This window comes from Rhinolophus ferrumequinum, chromosome 4, assembly GCF_004115265.2.
Source record: "Rhinolophus ferrumequinum isolate MPI-CBG mRhiFer1 chromosome 4, mRhiFer1_v1.p, whole genome shotgun sequence".
NCBI classification, from domain to species: domain Eukaryota; kingdom Metazoa; phylum Chordata; class Mammalia; order Chiroptera; family Rhinolophidae; genus Rhinolophus; species Rhinolophus ferrumequinum.
In genome coordinates this window covers 45,489,616-45,514,510 of record NC_046287.1, presented here as the reverse complement: position 1 = coordinate 45,514,510, position 24,895 = coordinate 45,489,616, and the positions used below count along the sequence as shown (strand labels likewise).

The 24,895-nt window shown below is 35.2% G+C and overlaps 1 protein-coding gene across 1 annotated transcript in view; it reads right to left on the bottom strand.

The window, feature by feature from the left end:
• The window catches only part of PCCA (propionyl-CoA carboxylase subunit alpha), a 341,190-nt gene that overhangs the window by 243,558 nt on the left and 72,737 nt on the right, over positions 1 to 24,895 (bottom strand). The gene's annotated exons all lie outside the window — the stretch shown is intronic.

The following is a 24,895-nucleotide window of genomic DNA, read 5'->3' as shown; positions in this document are numbered from 1 at the left end:
AACCTGTTAATACACATATTTTATTTCCTAGTCCCATAAACTAAAAGGACCGAGAAATAATGACCATCAGTATCAATGACCCTGACTGGCACTGACTCCAGTCTTAACTACCATTAAAAGAAACCAATGTATCTTGAAAAGATGGCTGATTAAAGACCTGGAGCAGGAAATGTAAAACATGAGCCTAGAGTATCTTGTCGGACCACAGAGCAAGCAAGATATAAAAGATCATGAAGGTCAAGTCAAAGAGATCATGAGTGAACTTAGATCCCACTGGCCTAAGAGGGATAACTTGAGCTTCACTAATAATTCCAACAGATTTAAATCGACAATATAGGTTTGAATCTATGACTTCATAATTGATACTTTTAAAAATAACTGGTTAACTTTGAAGGATAAGAAACTAATTATTACCTCAAAAACAAAGGTAAAGAATTATGCATTTATCTTGCTCTTTCTATATGAATTATACCTCTAGGTAACCAAACAATAAATGTGGGTAAGGGTCTCTTTATACATTTATTCTAATTCATGAATAAAAAAGATTTCAGAATTAAAATATCACCATTTTGCAATCCAGTGAAGTACTAGATATAAGCAGTAAGCATGGAAGTCTGCTTAGACCTTACAAAACGCTAACAAGACACGTGCCTCACATGCAGCCTTGGCCAAAGGGATCAAATCCTGAGTCTGATCCTGTCTCTGAATCCAGGTGCCAATTTGTAGGAAATGCCAAGGATGGAGGAAAACACTGAACTGCACCACAATTATGCCATAAGCCAAGTCAAGACTGTGAGAAACTCTTTATGTCAAATGGTCCAAGGTTCTTCAACAGATAAATTGTAAGGAAAAGGAAGGTATTCAAGGAGAACCTGTGGATTAAGAGAAATTTAGAAGACATACTCGTATCAAAGTTGAAAGTAAACGGGCAAGACAAATCATAGTGTCTAGGGATACACATTTGGACAATAAAATTATTTTAAAATGCAAGGAAATGATTACTATAAAAGTCAAAATAGTCGGTAAATATAGGGAGAGATGGGCGATTAGGACTGAGATGGGCCACATGGACAGGCAAATGTCTAATGTCTGGATCTATGTAAGGATTACAAGATTATTCACGTTAAGTAAGCCACACACTCGTTTTGTGTAGTTTCCCTGTATCTGTCTTTTACCTTACAATAAAAATTTTGAAAACAATTTCAGAGTAGCCACCAGTTTGCAGGAGTGAAACAAACACCTGGACAGTAACAGCCGCAGCAGCACCCACAGCCAGTGAGATCTTTCTCAGACCAATTTGCTAACCTCTTTAAGGGCTTTTTTGGCTTAAGGAAAAAAGTGCATTCTCATGTTTGGCTGGGATGCTTCAGTAGACCATTATTTTGTACAAAGTGAAGCATGGTGAAATGGTAACAACTACTAGCGTTATAGGTTAAAGTGCAAACTGGAAAGTACTAAAACATCGGTTCACTGGCTAGAACATGGACAGACAGGATAGGATCCAGCCTCTGCAATGCCGCTACTCCCTAAACACCCAAATTTTGCTCTCTGTATGAGGCACAAGAAGAGCTCATGAGGATGATAGCAGAGGGTTGATCAGGAATTCCCTTCTTATTAATATTTGCAAATAAAAAGATCTCCCCAATGCCATGAACACTGCTGAAATGAGCTGAGACTGTGTTCCCGGAGCAATAGAAACCAGTCCATCAGGCCACCTGTACCAGTGGTGGAGGGGTGTATAAAGAACTGGATTGCTGTCCAATCCACAATGAAACCAGAAATCAATGTAGAAAACTCATCCTCCTCCCACATAACTCCTCTCCTGCTCACTACCTCCACTTATCTCACCTTTGGCAAACTGTGCTCACTGTGTATTGAGTGCCAGAAGCTGTATTTTGTTACACTTTAGGTCATAGTGTCTTATACTACATTGTAAATGTGGCAGACCCAACCAGAAAACAGGTTTGTTTTTTCTTTTTCTTTTTTTATTAGTTTCAGGTGTACAAAACAACATAATGATTAGACATTTACACCCCTCACAAAGTGGTAACCCCCCAATCTACTACCACTCTGACATCATTTACATGTTACAACACCATTGACTATATTCCTTACGCTGTACTTTACATCCCGTCACCATATATACATATGGAAACAGATTTTTTTATTTAATATGGTTTTGTTTCCAGTGAGGCCACGTCTGGTAGTCTATGCAATATTACACAGTTTTTGGGTTTTTTGGGGTGGGAGTATATTTTGTTTTTCTTTTTTTGTAAGTTAAAAACAAAGAAACAGCTCAGGAAGAAATTTTAGGCAAGTTGGCACTTGGACTCCAAAGACTTATTGTGTAAAAGAGGGAAGACTCCTCCTCCGAGCCTTTTGAAATATATGTTGAAACATATTCTGGTGATTAGTTTTAACCTGCACTCAGTATACTTCTTAAATAACAATTTAAAATAAAAGGAAAACATTTGAACATACATATGGCAGAAACACTCCTACTGTAGTTTCCGAATAAAACTCAAAATACCAGTTGAGTAAATACCAGTCGACTGGTAAAGACTGGGTCTTTACTCCCAGCTTAAGTACAAAGTATGGGTGAGCACTTCCTTCCACCACTACTATTCACACTATACTGGAAGCCCCAGGCCTCGTGCTACGACCGGGCACTGATTGTAGAATACTGGAATACGAATCCTAATTCATTTCCCCCAACACCAACTGTGGGGTATCAGTAAAGGGAAGTGAAGAACAACCCGAGAAAAGGGGATACCATCAGCCTCCAAACCCTCCATTTATAGGAGTCATTTAAGTGCTAGTCAGCTTATTGTAAATTAAGAACCCAATTTATATGACTCATTAGGATAAGATCATTAAGGAACTTGACTGCTTTGGGGGATGAGTGGAGGGGGGACAAAGTTTCTATTTTAAAATTATAAATATAAACTTATACACCAACACAGTTTTTTAATTTGTTTGGTATGCTAATTGCAAGATCAACTAAAATGTAATGACATAATTACAAATTATATTTAATTTATGGTACACTGTGAATACTGTGACTTAGTTTAACCAAAGGAATCTTTCTCTTTCAATATTACCAGTATCTGGATTTCATTCCGTCTAATGTATATTTTGTATTCAGTGTCTACTTGACACAATACACTCAAGTAATATTATCACTTCCAGATGATAGCCATGTACAATATTTAGTTAGGGAAATAGAGTAGTGGTAACTTTCCCTGCTGTAACAATTGGCAAAAGTAAGGTTTTCTCGTTAAGGAATATAGTTAAATATAAAACTTTGTTTTTCATGCATAGGAAATGAATATTAGAACAATAGAACACTTTCTATTTCTAATATTTAGTAATGGAATGACTTCCATTTTTCAGCTATTATTAAGTCAGAAAATTATTAAATTTCTTTTATTAAATATTTTGGGTTTCTGAGATATTTAAAGCAAAGAAGAGATCGGGGTACATATTACATTTAATAAAATATTTAAATAAACAAACAAACTATAAATCTCTGAATATCTTTGCACTTTGGGTAAGCTTTTCAAGCTTATGGGGAACATATTTTATTTTTCAAAATTCTAGTTACTATATTCTATACTAATTTTGGAAATTGTTCTTTCTATTTTAGAAGAATAAAGTTTGTTAGTGTTTGCCATGTCTCTTGTGCATGCCTGATTTCTTTTTATTTCCCTGTAATTAACACTGACACCTATTTTCAGATCTAGTTCAATTTCTAATTGATTGTAAAGAAGAAAGTGGCTGGGCTGTTAAGCTTCAACATACTATGCTCTGTGCAGATTAGGATACTAAAAAGAGATAAGTTAACATAAACCTGAGTGGGCTGTTAACCTTTTTTTTTCCCTCCAGGAAATTAGATGCAATAACATTTCCAGCTGAAAGACTCATTCTAAGTTCCTAATGTTTAAGAATGCAAATGAAGTATTCTGTCTTTTCTGTGCCTCGAGGTGTTATGTGAAAAAACAGAAAGAGGTTTCTATGATTAGTTCCACAGATTTCCTTTATCATGTAAATCTTAAACTGGTTGCACTGGCAAGAATCAAAGGAAAGCAATATAGAAGACACCTAGAGAAAATGAATTAAATAACTTCTTTAGCAGTAACACTGAAGAAATTTGAGTTAACTAAAAAGTCAGGCTTTGGGATGAATTTTAGATCCTCTTTTGAAAAGAAATTCTAATCTTAATATTAGAACATTTTTAAAAATACTTTAGCAAATTATTGATAATCAGTTCAACATCACTAAAATTCCTTGAATAAAATTGTTAAATTTATCAGTCAGCTACCTGGTGGTTTCAAGAAGTTTATTTTTGTTTTATATTATAATAGTAATAATGCTTTAATTAAAGATGCATATACACATTTTAAAGTTTTTGGGTTTTTTAGATGTATCTTCAAAGAGGATGAGGTAAGAAGCTTCATATTTATAATTTGGTATGTATTGCTAAAATTCTCCTTATGTAAACTAGTCACAGGAATTATTTAGTGATGAAGTTGTAATTTCCTTCTTTTGTTTCCCATAAAATACTTTTATTTTATATCCCTACAATTTTGGATAGTAAACATAAGTTGCTTTCATTTCTCCATGATCCAATTATTTTTATTGCTTCATGAATACCGAAATTAATTGGTACTTTTGGATTGAAGGTTAATATTTTTCCAGTTCAATTTTGGAATATACCTTAAAACGACTATGAAATTAGATGAGCAATTTTACAGTGTAAGTAAAAAAATTTAAGATTTAATAATACTTCAATTAGCATGTGGGGATATTAATGTAGATGCTTCATGACTCACCTTCCTGTTCATTCTTCACAGTCCATTAATATTTACTACTAGTGGCGAATGAGAATAATAAGCTGGTAAACTGGTGAAAGGCCAGCGATCTTTTGTTTAGTCCAAATATTAGATATTAAATTTAATTTTAAAACTTTTTAAATTGGTCTGGGATATTATCTGAATTATGTAATTTTTTTTCTATTTCCTTTGAAAATATTTATGATTTTCTTTTAAAATTTACTACAAGTAGAAGCCCTTCCACACTCCTTGCTTAATTTACTACTTTCTGGAACACATCAAGTTTTCGATCCCACCATTGGATGGAAATAAGAGTCATATGGTTTGAATAAAGCATGCTCTACCTATAGTTGGGATATTCTTTTTTGTTAGCACATTTAATTGCTTCACTCTAGTATAGCCTACATTATAAAGGTTATTTCAAATATTGAGTGGAATGCTAGAAAAGCAGAGATCATGGTTTCCAATTAATTGCCTGAGCAACTGAGTAATTCCTCACACTACTCAGCATGAATTTAACCTGCCAACCTGCCACTTTCACCTTATTTTGGTTATTAACAAGGATGCAGTGAAGTGAGTAACAATAAGATGTAGTAGAATGACCCAAGTAGAGATCAATTTATCTCTAAGTGGGAAACATATTTTTAAAGTTTGAAGGGAGTAAAATAATAAGGAATGCAATCATACTAACAGTAACAACAATATTTATTTACTTACTTATTAGCACTGTTTACAAGGCATTGTATTAAAGCTTACTTTATTCTAAAAATCATTTATGATAAACATTTCAGTCATCAGATTCTAATTTTCTTACAAAGTTAGAAAGTCTTCATTTATTCTAGAATTACGCAGTAATTATCTTACATGGTACAACACGGCACAGTTTTAAAAGGTTTTTTAATATCATTTTCTCCTTTAAAAAAAGAACTAAAACACAGCAAGACATAAGTAATCGTCTCTACTTACATGTCAGCAAAATTAGGATCTAAGAGATGAAATCAACTGCCCACAGCCACTAAGCGGTACAGTGACAGAAACAAAACTAAGGCCCAACCAGTGTTTTTATTTGTGACTCTGCTGCGTTCCCATGTCCATTGGACGTGCTTGTGAACAGGTTCAGGTGGCCAGTGCTTATTCAACAAGTCAAAGAATGTGAGAGACTATTGGGAAGTGATCATACAGCAGATTTGCTGGGCACAGTCCAAGGACACACCTACCGTGTTTCCCCAAAAATAAGACCTCGCCAGACCGTCAGCTCTAATGCGTCTTTGGGAGCAAAAATTAATATAAGACCCGGTCTTACTTTACTATAATATAGGATGGGGTCTTATATTAATTTTTGCTCCAAAAGACGTATTAGAGCTGACGGTCTGGCTAGGTCTTATTTTCGGGGAAATGGGGTATTACCCCAGCACCCCATCTGACAAGTGCCCCTGTCTACTCTCAGAAGCATGCTGGTTTGAGCAGACCTGGTTTCTGCACATGAGGAGCTTACAGTCTAGTAGAACAAACAATACACACCAAACAATAAAAACAATACATGGTAGAGAGTGGTAAATGAACTAAAAGAGGTGAAAAATCATGCACTTACTGTGAACAAAGTCCAATAGGGGAATCAAGCAAGGGCTTCATAAAAGGGCAGCAGTTGAGGGGAAAAAAGACAACAAGGATTTGGAAAAGTAGCATGGGGAAACAAACACTTAAGTAACACAGGAAAACACCTCTCACTGGTCTGCAAAAGGGTCTGTAATCATCAGAGAAGGATGAAGCTACACACAGCCAGTTATCATTCAAAAGGGTGTCCTCTCTTTCTCTTAAACCCTACAACAACCAGATCTCAATTATACTTCCTCAGTATCACTTAAAGTGTTATTAACTTAACACTAAAAGTCACGCATTCACTCTACAAATGCCTGCCAAGTACCCCCTCAGTGTCAGGCACTGCCTACATCTAGGGACATGATGGACAAGACATAGGTGCACTGCCCCCTCTTAGTGGACAAACCAACTAGGAAGACAATACAACAAGCAACTGAAACCACAGTAACGCATGGGTACTGTATAGAGCACTTTAGGAAACTGATAATGGTAATTGGAATAAAGCATGTATGAATGGCAACTTTGTTAGCCAACTCAGCGTAAGTTTATTAGAATGATACCTCTATATGTGAAGTGTCAATGCTTCAATCATCACCTCCACGGATAAGACAAAGGGATTCTCCAGATAAAAATTCCCTGCCCTTTGCATCAGATAATTTTTCTCTTCAGTTCATATTAAATACTGCTATGATTTTCACCTGCTCAGATCACTTGATATTTCTGTCTCTCTCAGAAAGCCCAACCAGGGTCTTCCTAACCTTCTAGGTAAATGAGACTTGAGAATGCAATCTTCTCCCTTCATTGAAGTCAAGCCTGGTAACTGATGAGGGAAAAAAATGACATGGTATATAGAAGACTAAGTTTCATTTTTATCAACTACCCAAGAAACATTACTCTCAGCAGAATAATATTCTTAAAATGTTGCATTAGCCAGTATGACTCCCTTCAAATGTATGCTATCACCACCCTTACACATACTTTTAAAGTTTTGAAGTTATGACAGATAGCATCGATACGCCCATATCTCCCGGGCCACTTGAATTATACAAAACAATGGTCAGGCAGGGTTTTTAATTATATTTGTGAATAAACGAAAGGCAGTAATTGGAGGCAGAGTGTAATGGTTAACAGCGGGAGCCTGCTTGAACAGCACCAGTTCTACCATAAACTCCATGGTTGGCCTGGGACAAGTTACTTAACAACTGTGCCTCAGTTTCTGTACCTGTGAGGATTAAATGAATTAATATTTGTAAAGCACCTAGGACAGAGGAGACCCACAGTAAACCGCTACATAAGTGTGAAGGAATTTAGAAGTCACAGTTACACTCCCCTCCCGCCTTCCCACGTGCAGCTGTTTAATGCGTCCTGAGATGCTGATGCGCTGTTGGCCCCATAGCCACAACTAAATCAGACTCTTCCTGAAGAGTCTCAACTGACCTCTTCCTCACACCTTTCCTCTCTTCCTCTCAACGGCTCCTTCCTCTCAGCCTAAAACCCTGTTTGCTTGCATACGTGCTTGCCCTTCCATCACATGGTTAAAGTAGAAGCAAGAACACTTCCAAAAAGCGGCAGGACACTGTTCTCAAAGAAGGAAAGGTATTGCACAGACAAAATTTTAAATGCCCACCACAATATATTTGGCCCTCCGAATCCGAAGGTTTTACATCTGCAGATTCAACCAAACTTGGATCAAAAATATTTGGAAAAAAAGCCCAGAAAGTTCCAAAAAGCAAAACTTGAATTTATTGCACACTGAGCACTATATGAATCCACACGAATTAAGTGTTATGCAGGCATACCCTACTGTAGCATATATGCAAATACTACGCCATTTTACATAAGGGACCTGAGCTTCCTCGGATTTGGGAACTGGAGCGGGTCATCCTGGAACCAACCCACCATGGATACTGAGAGATAACTGTATAGCAAGCAACCCAGTATCCTCTGACAACAGAAATTAGAGTGGTAAGCACAGATAGTGTTGGAAGACAGACACAATGAAGTTATTGCGAATGCCAGCTTGAGGAATACAGGCTCTAGTAAGTCACTGAAGAATTCTGAAATACTTCAGGAAGATCAGTCTAGCAGCAGTAGTGAGATGGCTCCAAGGAGGAAAGACAGAGGGAGATCAGTGGTCCGGATGAAAAGGAGTAAGTGAGGAACTAATACAACAGCAGTGGGAATTTAGTAGAGAGAAAAGTGGTGAGAAAAGCTGCAGTAATACTCATAATAGACATACTAGTGGATTTAGGGAGAATGGCTAAATTAGGAAGTGCAAGGGCAGGCTGCAATTAAAGATAACTATAAGGTTTGCAGACCAGAAAACTGCATTGAAACAGGGAACCAAAAAGCAGATTTGATTACAAGGATAAGTTTCATTTTGCACATAAGTGACTTGTTAGCAGGACGACCAGAATGAGACTTCTATGGGAGACATTCTTCCATGGACCTGAAAATGTTTCCAGCAAAGCAGACACCAAACCAATAATAAATACAATTTCTAGTGATAAACTACTCGGCACTTGAAACCTTAAAAAGCCTATATCACATTCACTTGTATTATCACTACCGCTATGTGCTGCAAAGTACTTCTGACAGATTTTAAATAGTATACTCATGTTATTATTACCTTAAATATACACTTCCAAAACAAAACAAAAAAAGAGGTGTTTTGGAGTACTATTGCTCTACAAATCACTGTGGTTTAGAAAATGTTTCCTTTTTGAAAGTTCAATTTTGATACCTGGGAATAAATTTAACAAAAGAAGTAAAAGATCTGTACTCAGAAAATTATAAGCCACTGAAGAAAGAAATGAAAGAGGATACAAATAGAAGGAAACACATACCATGTTCATGGACAGGAAGAATTAATATAGTTAAAATGTCCATACTGCCTAAGGCAATATACCTATTCAACGCAATTCCTATCAAACTACCAACAAAGTTTTTCACAGAAATAGAACATATAATCCTAAAATTTATATGGGACCATAAAAGACCCCGGATAGCCTCAGCAATCTTGAGAAATAAGAACAAAGTGGGAGGTATAACAATACCTGACATCAAATTATACTACAACGCTACAGTAATCAAAACAGCATGGTACTGGCATAAATACAGACACATAGATCAATGGAACAGAATAGAGAGTCCAGAAATAAATCCATGCCTATAGGCCATTTAATCTATGACAATGGAAGCAAGAATGTACGATGGGGTAAAGACAGTCTATTCAATAAATGGTGCTGGGAAACCTGGACAGACACACGCTAAAAAATGAAGCTGGACCACCTCCTTACACCATATACAAAAATAAATTTGAAATGGCTTAAAGACTTAAATGTAAGATCTGAAACCATAAAATTCCTAGAAGAAAATATAGGAAGAAACTTCACAGACATTACCCAGAGTAAGATCTTTACTGATATATCCCCTCGCACGAGGGAAGTAAAAGAAAAAATAAACATGTGGGATTACATCAAACTAAAAAGTTTTTTCACAGCAAAGGAAACCATCAATAAAACAAAAAGGGATCCTACTGAATGGGAAAAGATATTTGCCAATGATATATCTGATAAGGGGTTAATATCACAAATTTATAAAAAACTCACTCAACTCAACTCCAAAAAAACAAACAACCCAATTAAAAAATGGGCAGAGGACATGAAGAGACATTTTTCTAAAAAGGATATACAGATGGCAAACAGACGTGTGAAGAAATGCTCAACCCCACTAACCATCAGAGAAATGCAAATAAAAACCACAATGAGATACCACCTCACCCCAGTTAAAATGGCTATCATCAATAAATCAACAAACAACAAGTGCTGTCGCGGATGTGGAGAAAAAGGGAACACTTGTGCACTGTTGGTGGGATTGCAGATTGGTGCAGCCACTATGGAAAACAGTATGGAGGTATCTCAAAAATCTGAAAATGGAACTACCTTATGACCCAGCAATTCCACTCCTAGGTATCTATCCGGAGAAATCCAAAACTCCAATTCAAAAATCTTTATGCACTCCTATGTTTATTGCAGCACTATACACAATAGCCAAGACATGGAAACAACTGAAATGCCCATCGGTAGATGACTGGATTAAGAAACTGGGGTATATTTATACAATGGAGTATTACGCAGCCATAAAGAAGAAAGAAATCTTACCATTTGCAACAACATGGATGGACCTAGAGAACATTATGTTAAGTGAAATAAGTTAGACAGAGAAAGACAAATACCATATGATCTCACTTATATGTGGAATCTAAAGAAAAGAATAAGTGAATGAACTAATCAGAAACTGTTTTGGAGACACAGAGGAAAAACTGAGGGTTGCTAGATGGGCGGGGGGGTGGGGGTAAGGGGGAAGATGAGGGGATTAGAAAACAGTCAGTAACCACAAGATGGCCACGGGGTTTTGAAAATTAATTTGGGGAATGTAATCAATAATGTTGTAAAGATTTTGTAGGGTATCCAATGGACACTTGTCCCATTTGGGAGACCACCTCAGGGATGATGTAGATGCCTGATCACTGCACGGTACAACTGAAGCTGAAGCTGAACAATAATGAATGCCAACTATAATTTTATATATGTATGTATATATATGTATGTATATACTTACAAGAAGCAGAGTACAGCATTAGGAATAGAGGCAGAGGAAATGTAATGGCTCTGTGCGATGTCAGGGGGACGGTGAATGGGGGAGGGAGGCTCACACAGTGTGAGGGATATAAATGATAAACGTCTAAGTAAAAAAAAAAAAAAGTTCAATTTTGACACTGTAGTTACTCTACTTGACCAAAAACTACAATTCTAACTTAACAATGCTATTTGATTACAAATAAACTTCAAGACATTTAAAGTTTTTGGCTTCAATATCTGTGTTCAAATTTGAATAGAGAGAATATTAGACGTCATCAGAACATATCAACAGCCATCAGAGATGAAATCCATGATCTAGGATGACATGCCAAGACATCTTCACAGTACCCTGGGGCCCACCCATCATATAACCAGAAAACAGTGCTCTAATGATATAATATTAACCAGCCATGACCAATTTTCAATTATCATAAGACTCTAGCTAAGACCAACTTAGACATAAAGGCCAACACCTCATGAAATGAAACCAATTAGAAATATATTCTTCTACCTTTTTTAGGTTACCTCTAACAAAGCCCTAAAGAAATTCAGTCTTTTTCCAATATGGTTGTCCAATCTAGCAAAGAATTTTCAAATTAATAACATGTAAATTGATTTCAAGGTTTTTTTTAATGAGAGACAAGCACAGGAATGATCTTAGGCTGAAAAGGTGTAATTTTATGTGTTTAAAATTAGAACCTTACAGTATTGTGAAACAAGAAAAAATTATAATCATTGTTGGTACTATTAAATGGCAAGATAGATTTGCAAAATAACTGTTTTAAACTGACTCATCTATAAATTTCTAAATAAAATAGAAAAAAGTTCTTTACAATAATTTAAGTTTGTATTGCAAGAACTTGGGATGATGCCATAGGTCAACCAGAGAATGCATACATCATGCCCACCTTATGGTCAGCTTCATGAAAATGAACAGACTGAAAAAAGCACTAATTTCTGCATCTGCCTAAAAACCTCTTCTCGCATTTATTTCGCATGTCCCATTACTTTTATTTCCAAGAATTCCTTCTTCCTATGCCAATCTCATTACGATAAGACATAATTCTGATTCCTTCTTACATGTTTACCTGTCTCCTATTTTTTCATCACAAAAGATAATACCTAAACCCATAAAGTAAACATGAACAATAGACAAGTATTAGTTTATTAAACACCCAGAGAACGGAGTATTTTTAAACCTCGTTGTTTTAAACCTTCAACTCTATAGCCATTATGCTGCCAAATTCTGAACCACTATATTTGGGGTTGGACAAATGAATTCCTTGCCTCTTCTAGAGCATAACTCAAATCTTTTGGGAAAACCAGAAATTTTACAAATCTAACATTGTTTACATAAGTTAATATACTTCAAGTATATTTTTTCAATGTAATTAACTCTCAATTACCCATAGAAAATTTTAAAGTTTAAAATAATTCCTTCACAGCATTTCTGAATTCATTGTCCACATTCTCGATTGACATGCACCAAACAGAATGTAAATCTATTGTTGGTAAATATAATTAGTAGGCCCTATACATTTAAATTATACAACACATTCTCGTAGGACTTGTATATTATCCCTGTGTTTTATTTTCCACATTACTATACACTCCCCATCCGTTAGCAGAAATAACTGTACCATGTGCTTTTCTATTCACGTCACCCAAAGTCTCTTTTAGTAGCCCTAACTACATCTGTCCTTATGAACAAGATAATAAAATGTGTATTAGACTAAAAAATATATTTGTACAGATATGCAGCTGTTTCAAACACCATACTCAGGCCATAGAATAGTCCATTTCTCTCCAACATTTTTAATAGTTGAAAAAAATAGTATTTCATGACATGTTAAAAATTATATATAATTCTAATTTTAGTGCCCACAAATAAAGTTTTATTAGATCACAGCCATGCTCCTTCATTTATAGTCTAGGGCTATTTTCACACTACAACTGCACTGTTATGTAGTTACAATTGAGTTGAATAATGTGGCCCGCAAAGTTTGAAATGTTTATTACCTGGCCCTTAACAAAAAAAGCTTGCCAAACGCTGACCTTGTGGGGAGCCGGCTGTGAGCTGACAAGGGTCTTGCAGCCTGCAAGGTCATTCCCATGGGAAGCCTCGCCTCAGCCATCTTCCCAGGAAGAACAAGATAACACGAATGTAGCCACAGACACACAAACTGGCCAATACACAAAACAAAATGTTCTAATAATAACTGCTTGTTCTGCTAATACTTGTTTGTATAGATAATTATTCTAAGACTGTATAAAAACTGTGTGTGAAATAAAGACTGTGCCACTGCTCCGCCATCCGTGGACAGTGGACCTCCCGATCGATCCCAGCTTTCCTGTTTCTTCTCAATCTCCTCGCCCTTCCCCCTCAGACTGAGTCCTCCTGGCCGCGCAGGCCGAAGCAGGCTTAAAAAAGGTTTAAAATTCTAGTCATAAGTATGAGGAACAGCTAAACAGCCATCTTGCAGAGATGACTTAGAAGCGATTTTATATTTATAAATGCCTACTTAAGAGAGAACTGAGGGTATCAAATCTTCCAAGCCTAAGAGTTTTCTAGACACTCCTCCTCCATCAAAAGTAATCATTTCACCATCTGACTTCCCCACGAAGCCATCTATAACTCTCTTATGAGTACAAAATGTTACTAACCCATTACACGTCCCTACTTTTCCCTCCACCAACATACACCCAACCAACACTTTTAGACAGAAATTCTTCAGTCTCTCCCAATTTGGATTTCTCTGCCATTCTCTCAGGTCTGCCCCATCCTGTAACTCAGCTCTGTCCTTAGGATAATTATCCACATGGTCACAACATAACTGCCAGCAGCACCAAGCCTTCTCATTCACCAAAGGCATGAGGGGAGGGAGGGAAAGAAAAAGCTTGAGCACTAATGCCTGTCTCTCTCAAGAATGAGAAAGTTTCTTTCCCAGGAATCCCAAAGAAAGCCTCTCATCATGTTTCAATGGCCCAAACTGGCTTAAGCCTTCAATGATTTACCCCCAAATCAATAAATGTCAAGGAAGATAAAATGATCAAACAAATCATTCGTGGTGGAAATGATGTTGGAGAGGCAAAATGTGCGTTGGAATATGCGCGTGTGCGCATAAGGGCATGCCCACCACACACAAGCATTCATTTAACCATACATGCCTGGTGTAACCATCGCCTGCTAGCCAGACAGAAAGGTAAAGAAGTATATCAGTAATTACCACTGGTGGGAAGATACCGTAGGAGACAGAATTTATAATGGGCACCTTAAACTGGAACAGCATTTATTCCCTTTGTATCCACACCTACCCCTTAGGTGTTCTTAGGACTTGAAGGGTCAAAGGTTCCCATGGGCTGTCTTACTCAAGTGTTTCTCAAGACTGAATAATCCAGAGTTAGGGACATAAACCATTGTGAGAAGGGGAATGATTCTTGGTTATTACCTCTAAAGGTAAGGGTGGGGTAGACTGCAAAGTAGATGATTTGCTAAGTATAAATTGGAAGATAGCTTTGTTTTCACAGAGAGAGGCATCCTAAGAACAGGAGGACAAAATTAAGGAGTGAGGACTTCATAGGTGGACCAGCATGAGACTTCAACTTTTCTTCTGCTAGGGCACAGTTTCTTGTCATATTTAGTATATAGTTTAAATTTTTCTACTTCTATTATCATTAACTACTTTTAATCACATAATTCTTCAGTCTGATATGTATTCTTGTTATAGTAATAAAGTACATCACATTATGTCACTACATGCTTCAAATTCCAAACAGGAGTTCCCCGAAGCTGCTTAGATTAAAATCCCATCTTCTTTCAGTGACCCTGAGCCTACTTTTCCAACGTCATCCTCTACCATATGCCTCCTCATTCATTATTTTCCTGCCACACCAGCTTCTTTCTCTCAGTCCAATATGCTAATCTCATTCCTGCCTCAGAACATTTACACCTGCTAGCCCCTCTGCCTGGAGAGGGTCTACCCCAGAGTTTCACATGCTCACTGCTCCTTCTCATCTTTCAATTATTTCAGTTCAAATGTCACAACCTTCTCTGCACACCACCACTACCCAAAACCCCCATCACACACATCCACACCTACCCCACCCACATACCGTGGGCCATGACCCTTCTATAGATGATTGCCTTTGGGTCAGACACTAATCCCTGATCCAATCAATTGTCAATAGAGTGACAGGATCACGTGATAAAGAAAGCTGGGTAATTTAAACAACACGAACTGCATGCAAAGAGGCAAAGAGAAACAATATAAGTAACAAGTATTAGTGACCAAACTGAGCTGAAAATACAGAAATGATTAACAAGTCAAGTCTACCACAATCTGTTTCCTAAAAGATCATGAGAGCACTTAGGGCCAAAAAAGTAAATCATTACCCCAATTCAAATGTTAGCTGTAAGCATCAGTCTTCTTTCCAGTAAAATACAGGTCTCAACTGTTTTCCCTACTCCTTAAAAACTCAACAAGCATAAATAAATGACATGAAAGTCACTTTGAGCACCTCTAAGAGAACACAGGTTTAAGATATTCTTCATCAGTATATAAATTATACTTACTAATAATATCAAAGTTATTTATGAAAGCAATAATTATGCTTTAGGATACTTCAAGGTACAAATAGTTAACTTTATTATTATGCAAAATTCAAACTAAAAGAAGACCATACAAACAAACAAAAACAGTGAAAAAATGTGGTTAAATCTTTGTCTAAATTATTTTTTTTTAATAAACAGGCATTAAAACAGGATTCAAGGAAAGAAAAATATTATAGAACACAGTAATTCTGTATCTTGGGGAAAAAAAAAACACCTTAGCATTTGCCCAAAATATGCTGCTTGAACCTCCCATCCTTCTAAATTTGGGGTGTCTTAGGAAATTCTGTCAGCAATCAAAGCCAGCACTGAAGCACAACTACTATAGCAGTCCACTTTCAAAATTCTTAAAAACCCATTTGGGGTTTGTCAGTAGGAGGTAAATTAAAGCCTTATGTATTGAGAAGCAAATAATTTGAAAAATGTACAGGGGCAATGAACCCTGAAGTTATCAGGCATCAAAATGACTATGTTTTGTGTAGTTTATTTAGCTAGAGGATCTAAGTTTTCTGTTTTTGAACTATTTTCTAAAAATGTATGAGAACTGCTAAAGTGGGCCTTTGGGTTTAAGATGCTACTTATCAACAATATGTAAAACTATTAAGTTAATTTACATAAGCATCTTCTCTAGTTTTTAAGTTGAAATAAATCTACACAACATCCATGTAACTGAACAGGACAGATTTTCTGAATCAAATTAAATAACCCAATGATTTTCTGGTAGCAAAAATAAACTAGTACATAAAACATTTATCAGATATTCATAAGTGGGCAACAAATAAGAAAACCTGAATTTAACTAAAGTCTAGTCCTATTAAGAAACTAATCTGAGAAATGTTGCCACAAGTCCTAACCACTTTTAAAACAGAATTCTACCTCCAATATACAGATCTATTCAAATAGGAAAAGGAGAAACTCCACTTTCAGATTAACAATTAGGAAAAAAAAAAAGGACTATCTTCACAGTTGAATTTTTAAAGGCACACTTTCTATAAAAAGACTACTTGGTACCAAGCAGAAATTTTCAGTAACTAGAAAAGTAAACTGTACTTAGCATGATGGGAATATTTTCTTTGGTCTTTTTTAGTTCTGAGAAACGTTTGAAGTCTTGAGTTATTTTTACATGTTCTTGAAGAAACCGATTTCTTTATCTTTATGTTTTATACGTTAAAATGGTTTGGAAATCAATTTTACAAAAAAATCAAAAAATCAAAAAATCAATTTTCTTTTTCAACAGGGAACCCATGCAAAGCTTCCTTTGCCAAGATTCAAACAGATACTCTCTTCTCAACACATCATGAGTATGTATAAGAGAATACCATTTAAAACTCACTGTTAGATTTTTTTTCAATCTTTCTATTAAAAAGAATTTAAGATGTTTACTAAAAAATAGATTTGACAAACAGAAGAATTCTCCATTGCCTTATCTGATCCTCAGTCTACCAGACCAAGTATCACTAAAACTAGTTAAATTCTCATTATACAAGAGGCAATTTGCCAGTAATTGAAAAGAGCCTACAAAATTAACAAATGGATACTATCTGACACTAGAAAGCTGGCAATGGTTACAGAAGCTTTAGCCTTCTAAAACCATAATCAGAACTCTGGACAATTAATCAACATTTTAACACTTCCCATCTGTACAAGGGCTCAAGGTAGTGCTTACTGTCACTTGACAAGTTGCTTAGCATTGCAAAATTTGATAATTCATGTCTTACTGAATTTTTACTGACTTGGAAGAAAATAAAACACCAATTAAAAGCAGATGTCACCTTTAATTCCAACTGGATGACAAACTTCTCATTTTTTTACCCAATGCAGAGACAGAATGTATGTAGATGACAGTTTGGACAGTTAAATATTCAAAGTCACTGATATCCCCCACAAATTTGCAAGTGATTTTCCAGAACTTAATCCCATGAGGCTTTTATCTGGCAAGCATCCAAAAGGAATAGTTTCAAGTAGTCATCTAGAAGGTAAGTTTATTGTTACATTTTTGCAAAGGCTACAAATACTGATCAGAACATTACTAACCTATTATTCTCAAGATTCATATCTTTATCTTCATGCACATAAAATAATTTCCAAAGATGACGCTGCTCCATGTTTCTTCTCTATTAAAACTCTAGCGAACAAAAAATTAATATAAAGACTTAAAATGTGCTTAACCTGCCTTCATGTTTAAATGACCCATGAGCTAAGTCATATCCAACTGAATTTATCATAAAATAATCTGATTTGAGTACTGATATTTTACAATGTCTTTTAATACCATATTGTTAGGCATAAATTCACACTTGATTCTAAACATGAATTCCGAACAAAACTTCTTAAATTCAATGTTTTAAAACCAAAAATAGACAACAGAAGATCATCCAAACACAACTTGCAGTATTAACACTTTCTTGCAATAAACCCAAATTTCCATCTATATGGAAATAAATTTAAAATGTATAAAGAATTACATTTTTAATCTTCCAAAGATAGCTAGGCTAGTGTTTCCTAATGCTACTCCATCTATGCATGAAGTAACTTAAAATAAAATCCCGAGTTCTAAAAATGCTTCATTATAATATATCTAGATTTTCTACAAAAAAAAAAAAAAAAAAAAAAAAACCTTGGGGATTTTCCCAAACACCTCAATTTCAAAGACAACGTGAGTGCTGTCCCTATGTCCAGCTACACTGACCACAGCCTTCACAGATTACCCTTTAATGATCTACACAAGCTTTCAAAAGCCAGAACAAGCTGGTACCAATCAGGCAAAGAGGGAAAACGGAATCCCAGAAGGAATCACCACAGAGATCCCAATCGCAATAATGAGGTCCCTAGGAGCCGTAAGGCCTATCAAGCCCTTTGCTTAGGTTGACTCAGTGCATAACAATCAGACTTGGCTTAATAGTTAGAAGGGTGTGAAGGAACCAGGTTGATCCTCTATTGTTCACTTCCTAGTAGGTCTAACAGAGTATTTGCACTTTAACAGAAGAGCTGCCCTGAAAGAAGAATTTGATAAGGATGAAATGTAAAGGTGGTCACAAAAAGGGGATTAAAGGGGATAGCCTACCTGTGACAACTTTTGTAGGCCTCATCTTTGCATGTTCATTCTGCTTCATGCATTGCTAATCAGAGATCCACTGGAAGCTTCAGATCCAACTGAAAGGCCTGGCAGGGTATTTGGCTTTCAATTCATCTACTCTGTTTATTCCCAATATATATTCATCAGGCTTAGAAACAACTCTTGAACAAGGGCAGCCACTCAGCAATGAAATGTAAATTACTGACATGTGCTGAAACCTGGACTTGCCACCACTAATGAGCACATTAAAGGAAAAATGCTCGCTAGATGACTGCAACCTTTTTACTTAACCCTGTGTGCACGGGAAGCCACAATTCAACATCAATCAAAAGAGCTCGCTGCAAAACAGTAACAGAGCAGGCCTGTCACCACATTAATACTTCATAGACTGAAAAGCTAAGACAAACATGAAATTTTTACACTTCGTTGACGAAAAATATTGTGCAAAACATTATGGTAAAAGTGGTCGGCTTTGGTTGTAAAAAAAAAAAAAATCAACAAGGGACTAATCTACTGGTTTATTCATTCAGTCAAAATATTCTAGACTTAGTGATCTAAAGCTCACCAGGGACCTGGCAAGAATCTGAAAACTTTAGAACCTTGTCAAGAAAAAATTATAAATCATATAAACTGATGATTTACATCTCAAAATAAACAAAACATTTGGTTTATATGAGGAGGGGCTCATTTATTGAAGCACAAAATACAGTTTATTCTATAATAGACTATATAATAGACCCTAACCCAATCTACAATTGCCAGTGGAAAAATCAAAACTGAAATGTGAACAGACATCAAATACCTATTAATTGTTAAACTTATTTTCATAATTAAATAAATAAATGTTAAATGAAAATTTCTAAATAAATGTGTCACTAGAATGAATGAAGGTATTAATATGTTAATTTATGATACTATACCAGTAAGCACTCATAATATTAACATTTGATTATAATTTTGTCTTTCTCTGATGACCTAAAAAGCACTGCAGATTCTTAAAGCCCATAAAAAATTAATCATCATATTAAAATTTTAAAAATATTTAAAGAATGGTAATTTTTTACTCTTTGTGGTTTCTGGTTAAACTTAAATTTTCCATATAATGGTGCACAATTAAACTCTAGCTTTTTAGAACCATCAAGGCCTGAAAAAATAAGACTTCAATCAAAAGAACTGATTATCTATTAGTATGTGATTAGGAAAACCATTGTATTTCTGATTCAGTTTCTTAATCTATAAATTAGAGATGACACGATAAGATATATACAGATTGAAAGAAAAAAGCACATGTGAAAATACAATTTTACAGATGATTCTTTATAATATAGTCCCTTTGGGACTGGAAATGTTATATAAGCTAGAGATACCAAGAAGCTTAACAAATTATAATATTTAAAAATCCCCCAAACAAGAGAATCATCAGTTCACCAGGAATCCAAGTCCTCATCCTTCCCCAATCAAAGACCCATTTAACAAAGTCTTCTTTCATTCAAAAGTATACCTGCTATACAAAGCCAGAGATTTGACTTTCTTTTACCTTGAAGAAAATGTACTTATCCAGGTAATTTCCTCAGATGATAGAAACCTTTCTCTACCTTCTAGAGGATATATGTTTCTATGTTATTGGTTGCTTTTTGGCACCTCAGAGAGAACTGCTTTATCTTCTCTCTCTTCATATTCCTTATTTAGTATCTTTCAATATCTATAGTTCATCCCCATTGCTGGTTTTAATCTCTTTATAACATAGTTCCTTTGCGTCTGGAAAAGTTCTACAAGCTAGAGACCCCAATAGGCTTAACAAATTATAATTATAAAATTGTAACAAATTATAAAATTATAGTCTTACAGGGAAAAAATAACGATGGGTGAGGAAAAAAAAGAGTTGAAAACATTTTAAGGTTTTATTTTGTTTTGCTCTACAACAAATCGTACAATGTCTTCTTCAGAGGTACCATTGCCCCAGAAGTTAAGAGTGTAGGCAATGCCTGGGTTCAAATCCTTGCGCTGGCACTAACAGCTGTGTGAACTTGAGCAACTTGCTTAAACCCAACCTCATTTTGCTTCTGACACCTATAAAGTGAAGATAGTACTAGCCACCTGTAGGGCTACTATGAAAAGTAAATAAGTTAATATACATAGAGTGCTTAGAATGGTGCCTGGCACACAGTACAAACTCAAAAAAAAGTAATGATTTGCTAAGGGTAGAAATCTCATCCATTCATATCATGGTCACTATCGACCTTGTTGCTTGTACCCTTATTTTATCTACACTCATTATTTCATTTTTTCTCTACTATTCACTTTTAAAACTGCTTTTGCTTCTAAACAGTGTGATAAAGGTGGTAATAGCAGGAATGATAATAAAAACCGGAGCCTTTATACACTACACTAATAATGGCCAAAATTAAAACTCCAAAGCATAAAAACTGCAAAACAAATTCTCCATTAATATGTATGGAAGACAAAACCATTTTATACTAAAATCCATATATATAGAAATCTGATATATGATTTTTCATGCAAAAGGAATTAATAGGAAATAATAGATCCTAACAAATATTTGTTAATTTTTTTAAGTAATAAAAATATATTTCAAATTAGCTTGGTATGAATAGCAAAGAGATTAAGCTTCCTTCGAGAAGTTTGTCTCATGTTTGGAAATGTATATAAGCAAGTGCATTAAAATTGGCAAAGAATTATTAATAACTAGTAAGATGGTAAACAACAGGAATTCAGAGATGAATAAGTAACAGTCTTGACTTGACACGAAAGTAATGAAGTCCAGACAATGTGTGAGCTGGCTGGGGAAGCGTAGTCAGAAATCTTGCTCCTTCTGCCTAGAACGCACTTCTCTTAGGAAATCTCAGCTTAACGGTCACCCTCTCAGAAAGGATTTTTTGTACCACTGTATCTAAAGAGGCCATCCATTCACCTTCTGGCAGTTTTTCTCAAACGTTTTAGGCTCAGAACCCTCTTGAGAGTTTTAAAAATTTGATCATCTCAAAGAGCTTTTGCTTGTTATATCTATTGATATTTACAGCATTAAAATGAAGACATTTAAAAACATTTAATTATAAAAGAATAAACCTATTTAAAGTTAATTAGAATTAACAGTTTTATAACAAATCAGTACAAGTGGAAATGTTTTACATTTTTGCAAATCTCTAACATCCGGCTTAATAGAAGACAGCTGGATTCTCCTATCTGGTCTGCATTAATCTGTTATGATAACATACACCATGTAGCCGCTGGAAAACTCGACTGCATAATCATGGGAGAATGACAGGGGGAAAAACTATTATGAAAACAGTTTTTACTTGGCAGAGTCTCTGAAAGATATCCAGGTGTCCCAGAACACACTGGGAACCAACGCTCTCCAGCATCTCTCACCGTATTTTCTTTATAGCATCATCAGGCTCTGACTTTGTTAATTCATTTGTTATCTCCCTGCCTGTACTAGAAAATAACTCCATGAAAACTCAGATTTTAGTCTGAGTTTAAGTCTGTTCACCACTGACTATATCTAGTACCTAGAACAATGTCTGACACCTTCCCGCACTTGCTAGAAGGTACAAGATAAACCTCTCATGTAAATGAAATAATGGTTTCTTTTCCATTTTTGTAATCCATTCAAAATTAATCCACATCAATTTTTATCCTTTGCTTGGTGAACTCAAGTGAGTTCTCCTGTTTAATTCCTTGCAATTAAAAAACATATTTACCAGCAGTGGTAGCTTCTCTTCCTACTAAGCGACATCATTTTTCCAAACTGGGCCAAGTGTTAATGGATATTCTGTGAAGGCTGGGAATTAATGATCGAACACAGTAATATCACAAATGACGAACTTAATTTCTCAAATTCTTATTCTATTATAAGCAAAACATAAATGAATCAAAACGTTATCATTTCTTGTGGCAATAAATGTGCCCTGCAGATAATTTTCTTTGTCTGTTTTAATGCAAGCACACATCATAACATAGCATGGTAAAAGCTCTTTGAAAAATGCAGCCCTATGTAATAGATAGTCCTAGCAGAAGTAGCTTGCCATCATGGAACATAAAACATAAAAACTTTAATGTGATCTCTGAAATAATGAAAGTTACTCCTTACTGTTCTAGATCCACCCTTTGATCAAGTGGATTATTTTTTTTGGTAACTGACATCACCCAGGAAGGAGCTTTCTTCTATATCTTCCCTCTAGTCTAACAACCAGTTCATAGGCACAAGAACGGTACTTCTTTGCTAACTCTTTTATGGCAGCCATAGTTGAGTCAAGATGTGATAAACCAAGATGACCTGGAAAAAACGTATACTATGTTTTTACATAGTATACCTTGATTTTAATTTGGTGCCTGTTCTGTTAATATTAAAGGATAAGTTCAAAATGTTGTTCTCTTTCTCCTTGGCATAAAAATAACAAGTATAAGTAATGAATAAGAATAAAACCAGACATTTTGATAACAGGAAAACATTTCAAAGACAATGACTAAAATCTCCTTATGTATATGTATATGTATTCTTCAAAACAACCAAATTAATCCTGAATTCATTATATGCTCTCCAATAATCTGGCCTCCCAAAACAAGATAGGATAGAGAAAAACATTCTTCTGGGCTTAATGAATTTCCTTTAATAGATTTTTTTAATGAAAAGTTTCAAACATAATCAAAAGTAGACAGAGAGGTATAATGAATTCCATTATTCATCACCCAGATTCAACAATTATTTTTAAACTGAGTTTAAATTTGTATTCCAGTAGTAGTGCAACCAAGTTAGCCTCCTAAATATTATGCCAGTATACAATAATATCAAACACCAAGCTAATGTGTGCTACCTTAGTGAAATATACTGATTTTATAAGTAATATATAAATGTATAACCAATTCTGTCTATACAGCCAATACATTTTATGTAAATTGTGCATTCTAATCAGCAATAGCATCTCTAAAGCTGTCATTATTAATCAAAATATTTCCTTATAAATAAAATATAATGGTTAAGAAATGCAAAACACAATTTTTATTAATTGATAAGTTCTTATTTCTCATAACACCTGTATTCAACAAACAACTAGCATGTGAAGGATTGAATAAAAAGCTAAGAAAATACACACATGTACACACACAGGGGTGTGCATACATATGCCGTAAGTATGTTGGGAAGTGCACACAGACAAGAAAAGAATATTCTACTTAGCAAATGAGCATATGACATACTGTGCTTCAATATGGTGCCTCAGGAATCTTGTAATAATATCTTTAGATAAGGTCCAGCAATCACCTCATTATTTCTGCCTCTTTGCCCACTTTAGAAAGCATGCACTTAAAAGTTTTATTTTAGAACATATTTGGGGCAACAAGAATCATTAATTATATGTAACGGTGATAATTAACATAACTTCATTTAATCCAACAATATCCTCAATCTATTACCTTTGCTAGAACAAAAAGAAAATCTTTCCTACTGAATTCTAAGTTTAGGGATTACATAAAAATAAATGGATGAAAATAAAATTTAAGAGACCACAAAGTTACTATAAATTAAAAATAGCTTTACAACATAAAACCAGAGGGAGACTTCTCAAAGTGCCCTTTCTACATTTATTTCCAGAATTCCAAATTCTAATTCAGCATTTTCTCACCTAACTAAGAGAAAACAAGTATGTACTGAAAGCCTCTTGAGTGATGCAAAAGAATAGCATGATTTCAGCCATCTACGTACTTGTGTACAAGCTGGGTGACAATCAACAGATGATGGATAAACAAAATGTGGTACATCTATATGCTAGACTATAATTCAGACTTAAAAAGCAATGAAATTCTGACACATGATTTAACATGGATGAAGCTTGAAGATAGTATGCTAAGTGAAATAAGCCAGACACAAAAGGATAAATATTGTATGACTCTACTTATATTAGTTACTTATAAGTCATAAAGACAAAAAGAAGAACAGAGGTTACCAGGGGTAGTGGTGGGGTAACTATGAAATTACTGTTTAATGAGAATAGAGTTTCAGTTTTGGATGATAAAAAAGTTCTGGAGATTAATAGTAGTGATTGCTGCACAAGGTAAATGTACTTGATATCATTGAATTGTACACTTAAAAATGGTGATATGGGTAAATTTTCTTATG